Here is a 7887-nt window from a genome sequence, read left to right on the forward strand (position 1 = left end):
ATAAAGGCATTTTTCTGCACAATGATCACTTTTACTTTTTATACTTTATGTACATGTTGATGATAATACTTGTGTACTTATACTTAAGTAACATTTTGAATGCAGGACTTGTAGTATTTTGACAATAATGTATTTGTACTTTAACTGCATCTGAATACTTCTTCCAGCACTGGGGGCTATGTGTTTAAGTACTGGAGCGCACCTGTGGTTGGACAATCTATGAATAGATCCAATTGTATTTATATAGCCCAATATCACAAATGACATTTGTCCTAGGGGGCTTTACAGTGTGTCAAGCATATCCACATCATGGAATTAACACTCCAGCATAATTCGGCCAAACAGGGGAGTGAGTAAACCAGTCTGCAGTGATCTGTGAATTCATGTCAGTGATTCTCACAGTATCTGCTGCCCACAGCTGTTTTATAGTATGAAACGCCGGGTTACGTATTGTAACCCTTGTTATATTAACACAGGCGGAGCCCTCTACTGGACTCTATGGGTACTACCTTATCATGCAAGCATTCACCTACTGAGATTTCTATAGACGTAGCCGGCCCCGGGGCGGGCCTACCTGAATGCGTGCGCATCTCACTTCCGCATAAAAGGAGGCCTCGCCTCCTGACCACCATCCTACACCACTCTTCAGCGAGCGGTATAGGACAGACAGTGCCCCCAAGGTAGAGGGCTCCGCCTGTGTTAATATAACAAGGGTTACAATACGTAACCCGGCGTTATATCTCTCACAGGCTCCGCCCTCTACTGGACTCTATGGGTACAGTGGGCGGAGCCCCGATGTATGCACGCACTGTCGTCCAGCACACCGTTCCACCTCACTGTCCCTGACCGGCTTTAGCAGCCACTGCGCCTCACTCACCTCTCCCTCGGTTGTAACGCAGCCTACACACGGCGGCGTGCGTTGCCGCTTGGCGGTGGGCGTGTCTTGAGCTTGGGGAGTTTACGCGAGCAACACGACCAACAACCAATCACATGAATCTCCCGTGTCTCTCCCCAAGGGCTGGAAAATTGAAGAAGTGACCAGAAAGTCGGGTTTGTCAGCTGGAAAAAGCGATGTCTATTATTTTAGGTACTAAACGAACGGGGGCTTGCAAAACGTTTAGCTGCTGCAGGACACAAGAGTTTGCGGAAACAAGACAGGAGTTGATAATTGGAAGGGGGGGTCTGTGTAAAGTTTGTGATGGGAAGGGGGGGGGTTTCTGTTTGCAGCGGGGTAAAAAGGCTTTAAAAAGACTCCCGTGTATGAATCTCACCATAGACATTAATGTCTAAAAAGCGATTTTTAATTAATGTCTATGGTGCTATTTTATGCAACATTGCATGGTGGCTAAATATACTGTCTATGCCTGCTGTCCATTCAAACGAAGTACACTGGATATAAACTCCCCAAACAGGCGAAAACCTACCAGTTTCACCCACTGTCTCTGCCACCTCCCTCCAAGCCTGGCTCCTCCGGTTTGTATCCGGGTAGGTGAACAGGGACTGAAAGCACCGGGTGATTCCCTACCGCTACGATTATTTTCTCCTCCATTTTTTGGCATATGAGGAAATGAACTGCGGTCTGGCTCTCTCAGCATACACGCGGTTTGATTGGCTAGCGCTTGAACTGTCAGATTTGCATACGCGGGATGTCAAGGTTCAAGGTTCAAGGTTCAAGGTTCTTTATTGTCAATCTGACATAGCTACAGAGTAATTATGCAGTTGAAAATCTTATGTCACAGGCTTCTCCAACAATGCAACATAATAACATAATAACAATAAGAGCATGAGCAATACAAAAATAATAATAGTTATAAAAATGAAAGTTATAAAAATGAAATAAAGTTATGATGTGGAATAGTGCAGTACGAGTCTATATACAAGTTATTGGAATGATATATTAGGTATTAGATACATACTACTGAGTAGCAGATGAATGTTTGATGTTGTTTCAACAGTTCAATTTTTTAACAGTCTCACTGCCCGCGGGAAGAAACTGTCTCCGAATCTTCTTGTCCTTGCCAGGATGCTGCAGTAACGTCTGCCAGACGGCAACAGAAAGAACAGTTTGTGGCTGGGGTGATGGGGGTCTTTGATAATCCGTAGTGATTTCTTCCTGAGCCGCTGGGAGTAAAGGTCCTCCATGGATGGCAGCTCCGTCCTGGTGATGTGCTGTGCAGTTTTCACCACCCTCTGTAAAGCCTTACGATCGAGGTCGGTGCAGCTGCCGTACCAGGCCGTCATGCTGCCAGTGAGGATACTCTCTATCGTGCACCTGTAGAAGTTGCAGAGTATCCTGGAATCCATTTTGAACCTCCTCAACCTGCGGAGGAAGAAGAGCCGCTGTCGAGCTTTCTTGATGATGGTGGTGGTGTGAAGAGACCATGTCAGGTCCTCAGTGATGTGGACCCCAAGGAACCTGAAGCTTTTGACTCTCTCCACCGTAGTCCCATTGATGGCGATGGGGGCGTGTCCCTCTCCCTGCTGCTTCCTGTAGTCCACAATCAGCTCCTTTGTTTTGCTGATGTTGAGATGGAGGTTGTTATCCTGGAACCAAGATGTCAGGTTTTCGACCTCCTCTCTGTACGCCGTCTCGTCATCGTCTATGATCTGGCCGATGACGGTCGTGTCATCAGCAAACTTCACGATGGTGTTGGAGCTGTGTGTGGCCACGCAGTCGTGGGTGAACAGGGAGTAGAGGAGAGGGCTGAGCACGCAGCCTTGAGGGGCACCGGTGTTTAGAATCAGGGTGGAGGATGTGATGTTTCCCAACCGCACTGCCTGGGGTCTGCCCGTCAGGAAGTTCAGGATCCAGTCACAGAGGGCGCTGTTGAGCCCGAGATCTCTGAGCTTGATGGCCAGCTTGGAGGGCACAATGGTATTGAATGCTGAACTGTAGTCAATGAACAGCATTCTCACATATGTGTTCCTGTTCTTCGGGTCCAGGTGTGAGAGGGCAGTGTGGAGGTGAGGGCTATGGCGTCGTCTGTGGACCTGTTTGCTCTGTAGGCAAACTGCAGGGGGTCCAGAGATTCAGGGAGGGAGGAGGTGATGAATAATTTGACTAACCGCTCAAAGCACTTCATTATGATGGAGGTGAGTGCTACTGGGCGGTAGTCGTTGGGGCAGGTGATTTTTGTCTTTTTGGGGACAGGAATGATGGTGGAGTGTTTAAAACATGTGGGGACTACAGACTGCAGCAGGGACCTGTTGAAGATGTCTGTGAACACCTCTGCCAGCTGAACTGCACACACCCTGAGAACACGGCCAGGGATGCCATCAGGTCCAGGAGCCTTGTGTGGGTAAGGGAATGCTCTGGTTTTCGGACAAAATTAACATGGGATCAGTCCGGTCACTGGACGTACTTCGTCTCACTGGAATATTAACGGTCATAGTGAATATAAAATCGTCCCCATGTATCCGGCCAATGATGGGAGAGTTTTGAAAGAGATAAAACACTGTTCCATACATTTAAAAACACTTAAACAATTAAACAATGTTTATCCAGGATTCAGGCACCTTCCCTGGCTTGTAAAGTGCAGTTATGCACCCTGGAGGTATTATACTATTTACAAAATGTATACCCAGGATTCAGGCACCTTCCCTGGCTTGTAAAGTGCAGTTATGCGCCCTGGAGGTATTATACTATTTACAAAATGTATACCCAGGATTCAGGCACCTTCCCTGGCTTGTAAAGTGCAGTTATGCACCCTGGAGGTATTATACTATTTACAAAATGTGGCACTCTAATTATTTCACACTTCCAGGAGAGAGTCCGGCAAAGTCCCGTCTCTTTGCCGGCCTACAGACCCCCAAAGGACGGCCTAGAGACCTCCAAGAGGTGTCCCTGAAATGGGGACTCTGTTTATTTCAGACCTCCAGGACAGAGACCGGGAAAATCACCTCTCTTTGCCCGCTCACAGACCCCCAAAGGACGGACTAATGACCCCCAGCATGTCCCCATAACAGTGGCACCTCCATAACCTTGCACACCGTGAGTCCCCGGGCCCCCGCAGTTAAGCACTCCCCCGCGGACTAAACCCAGGTATTCACACCCACCAGAACCTCGTGCCCCTGGTGACCCTAAAGGGGGGTGGATTTTGTGGTGCTTTTATGTCCGCCCATCAGCATCCAAATTCGGCCTTCTTATTGGCACCACCACCCCCCTTCTGGGCTGGAGGTTCAAACTTTTTTTCACCCTCCTCTGGCTTACACCTCCTCCGCCAACACTTGAGCGCTCATCACAGGGTTCAGCACCAAGGAGAGTGCCTCCCCGGTGCTGATGGAACGTGGCACTTTATCTGCCCCTGGGAACCTTCAAGGTTATATTTAATTTTTATTTAATTATAACAATTTATTTGAACAAAAACAGTATACACAGTATGCATAACAAAAACTATTTACACGGTACAAACTATATACACGGTAAAAACTATATACACGGTATAAATATTCACAATGTTTAGCGGGGTTCCGGGGACCATATTAGGGGTCTAATTCGTACGGTGCACCAGGGCAAACAGGTTGAGTCCACGGCCCCTGCCCCATCCTCAGGAGTGTCAACCGGCCCCGGTCCCGACTTCATTGGCCTCTTTCCCTCTCGCTTCCGCTTCCGCTGCTTCTGCCGCTCCAATGACCCATCAGGTTGCTCATGCTCTGAAGAAGAGGTTATCGTTGGGGTCTTGTCTGCTGCTCTCAGCCCCGGAGCCCTCTTCGGAGGTCTCCCCATCTGACAGCGGTAGACATCCTTCTGATGCTGATGCAGCTGCTGCCGCAACCGATGACGCCCTGAACATGGAGCAGATTTTCAATGCCTCCTTTACTTTTGGAAGAACCAGGCAAAAGGGGTGAAAATGAGAAAATTGTATCCGAAAATAGTGCCTCATGACCCCGCAAGAGTCCCCTGTCGACTCCCCTGGCATTCCTCCATTGGCACAATAATCAGACTCAACTTTTGTGAGAACCAGGCAAAAGGGGTGAAAATGAGAAAATTGTTTACTAACCAACTTGTAAACAAATAAATGAAACTCTAGAGGCATGTGGACACCAACAGGGAGGGGGGGGGGTTTTTTTTTTTGCAGGCGGCAAAACAAATGCAGGTATGGAAGAATAAAATGCTAAAAGCAGTTATATCTCTCACAAGCATTCACCTACTGAGACTTCTATAGACGTAGCCGGCCCCGGGCCTACCTGAATGCGCGTGCATCTCACCGTATAAAAGGAGGTGTCACCTCCTGACCGTCATCCCTTTCTCTTCAGCGAGCGGAAGTGATACTGAGCAGAGACGTATGAGAGAAAGAGATTAAAAACATTTAGAAATGGAACCACTCCTGGAGCACTGAAACTGCCTGACATGCCCTGGCCTGATTGCGGGGGCTGACCTGCACCGCCAGTGTTTCCAGTGCCTGGAGCCGAACCACGCCGAGGAGGGACTAGGCCAGTTGCCGGCCTGTATTGCTTGCCGCACGATCTTGCCTTCGTCTCGCCCCCATTGCCAGATATCTGGCAGTGTGTGGAGGCGACGTGGCTGCGACCACTGAGGACGAAGGCCCCAGTAGCAGCCATGACGGGCATCATCAGGGTGCAGGGCCTCTCGGACACGGCGTGTCCCGGTGTGCCCCCCCTCGATGAAAGCCTGGCGGCCCATCTGCTTCCGCAGACAGCTGGCTGGGCGGAGGGGAAGAAACCTCTGCCCCCGCTGCCGCGGGACCGAAATACCCTGGAGTATTTAGATAAAATGTTCAGGCTTGGTGCACAGATGGTGGCCAATAATCTCAGCGTGTTGGGCGTCTCTTTGATTACTCCTCAAGCAGACGCCCCCGCCCTCCCGCCTCAGGACGAAGTGATTATCCGGACCGCTGTATAGGTCAGATGAACAATCTGATCCATGGAGTGGCCGCCGCAGCGGGGCGGGTGATGTCCTTGGCCACAGTGGCGTCGCGTCACGTGGGGCTAGGACTCACCTCTCTATCCAAGAAGGACAGAGAGGATCTCCTTGGAGCCCCGTGTCCACGGAAGGGCTCTTTGGATCGATAGCCTCGGTCACCCAGCGCTTCAGCCGCCTAGAGGAGGAAAGGGTGCAGCTTAGCCGCATGCTACCGCTGGCTCCTCCTCAGGCGCCGCAGCGTGCAACGGTGAGACGGAGGGAGAGGCGCCGGCACGGAGGTCCCATACCCACAGCGCCCTCCACCTCTTCGGCCCACCCCGTGGAACCGGCGTACCGGCACTCACAGGGGCGGGCTGCCTGACCTCGGCAGACTCCGCAGCAGCAGAGAACGGCCGGGTGGGGCGCTCCGTCATTGCGGAGCTGACTGGCGGGGGGAGGAAGCGTCTCGACGGGGGGAGAAAGTCTCTCCACCCGGGACGCCAGGGCGAATCCCGCCTCCTCTCTATACAATGCAGGAAGTTCTATCAAAGCGCTATGCGGGTACAGGGGCATTATGGCCAGCGTATTACTGTCAGGGAACACACTGCGCCTAGAGTAAAGACTCCGATTATTGCGCTTTACCTTAGTGGTAAAGGGGACATTATGGTGGAGCGGTGCGTTCAGGGACCTCAGTAAATAATCGGCCCTTTCTGTGTCAACCCTCCATGGGCAAAACTTCCCTTCACGGGGGGTTTTGCGGCGGAACGGGTCACCAGAGAGTATCACAGCTTCATAGCTGGGGCCCCACAGCTGAGGGCTTGTCCCCTAACACAATGTTATGGGGAACGGAAACTTAAGCTGTGTGTTAACTGTGACAACCCTGTGGTTGTCCACCATGTGGTGCTGTTGTAACCTGGGTTTTTCCTTGTAATTGTGACAACCCTGTGGTTGTCCACCATGTGGTGCTGTTGTAACCTGGGTTTTCCCTTGTAATCAGGAGTGATGGGACCCACCTGTGGAACCTGGTTCCAGTATTTAAGAGGGCTGCAGAACAGGCTCTCGCTCTCTCTTGGCTGCCCTGCTCGGTGCACCAGGCCAGCGCTCCTCTGTGTGTTGAATTGTTAGTTGTAAACCAGTGTGTTGGGATAAATGTATGAATGTTTTGGGCAACTCCTGTGTGGAACTGTTGTCCTTTTGTTACAAGCAGAGCCAGCTTGTAACATAACAAAGTGGATGGAAAGGACACTAAAACGTCCTGTCCATCACTCCAGTTTTGCAGCATCCCACCTCCATTCAAAGGCATGCGAGAGGTAAATCTGTCATCCCAGGAGGAGATGGGTTTCCTCTCAGCAGTGATTCAGGCTCTGGTGCAGAAGCAGGCTGTGTCTGTTGTGCACCTTCAGCACAAAGAAAAGGGTCTTTATTCCATATATATTCCATGTACTTCCTGGTTCTCAAGAAGACAGGGGAATTCAGGCCTATTCTAGATCTCCGCAGCCTGAATCGCCACATTAACTATAAAACAGTTAATGGGGCTGGTGCAACCGGGCGATTGGTTCACCACCATAAACCTGAAAGACGCATACTTTCATGTGGAAATTGCTCCAGAGCACAGAAAGTACCTGCGTTTTGCCTTCCAGGGAAATCCTACAAGTACAACAGATTACCGTTCCGCTACTCCCTATCCCCACGCACGTTCAGCAAATGTGTGGCCACTGCGCTCCAACCGCTGCGCGTCCACGGCATGAGAGTTTTATTTTACGTAGACGACCTCATAGTCATGGCCAGGTCCAGGGAACAGGCAATGCTTTGCACAGTGGAATTGACCATACACCTAACCAAGTTGGGCTTTGCGATCAATTGGAAAAAGAGCACCCCCATACCTCACCAACAGGTGTTGTATTTGGAGGTGGTGCTCGATGCAGGCGCGCTGTGCACCACCCTGTCAGAGAGCAGACGTGCGTCCCTGCTCCGGGCGGTTCACAGGCTGCGACAGGGGGCGACAGTGACAGCTTTAACTGTCA

This window comes from Trematomus bernacchii, unplaced genomic scaffold (genome assembly GCF_902827165.1).
Source record: "Trematomus bernacchii unplaced genomic scaffold, fTreBer1.1, whole genome shotgun sequence".
Classification (NCBI taxonomy): domain Eukaryota; kingdom Metazoa; phylum Chordata; class Actinopteri; order Perciformes; family Nototheniidae; genus Trematomus; species Trematomus bernacchii.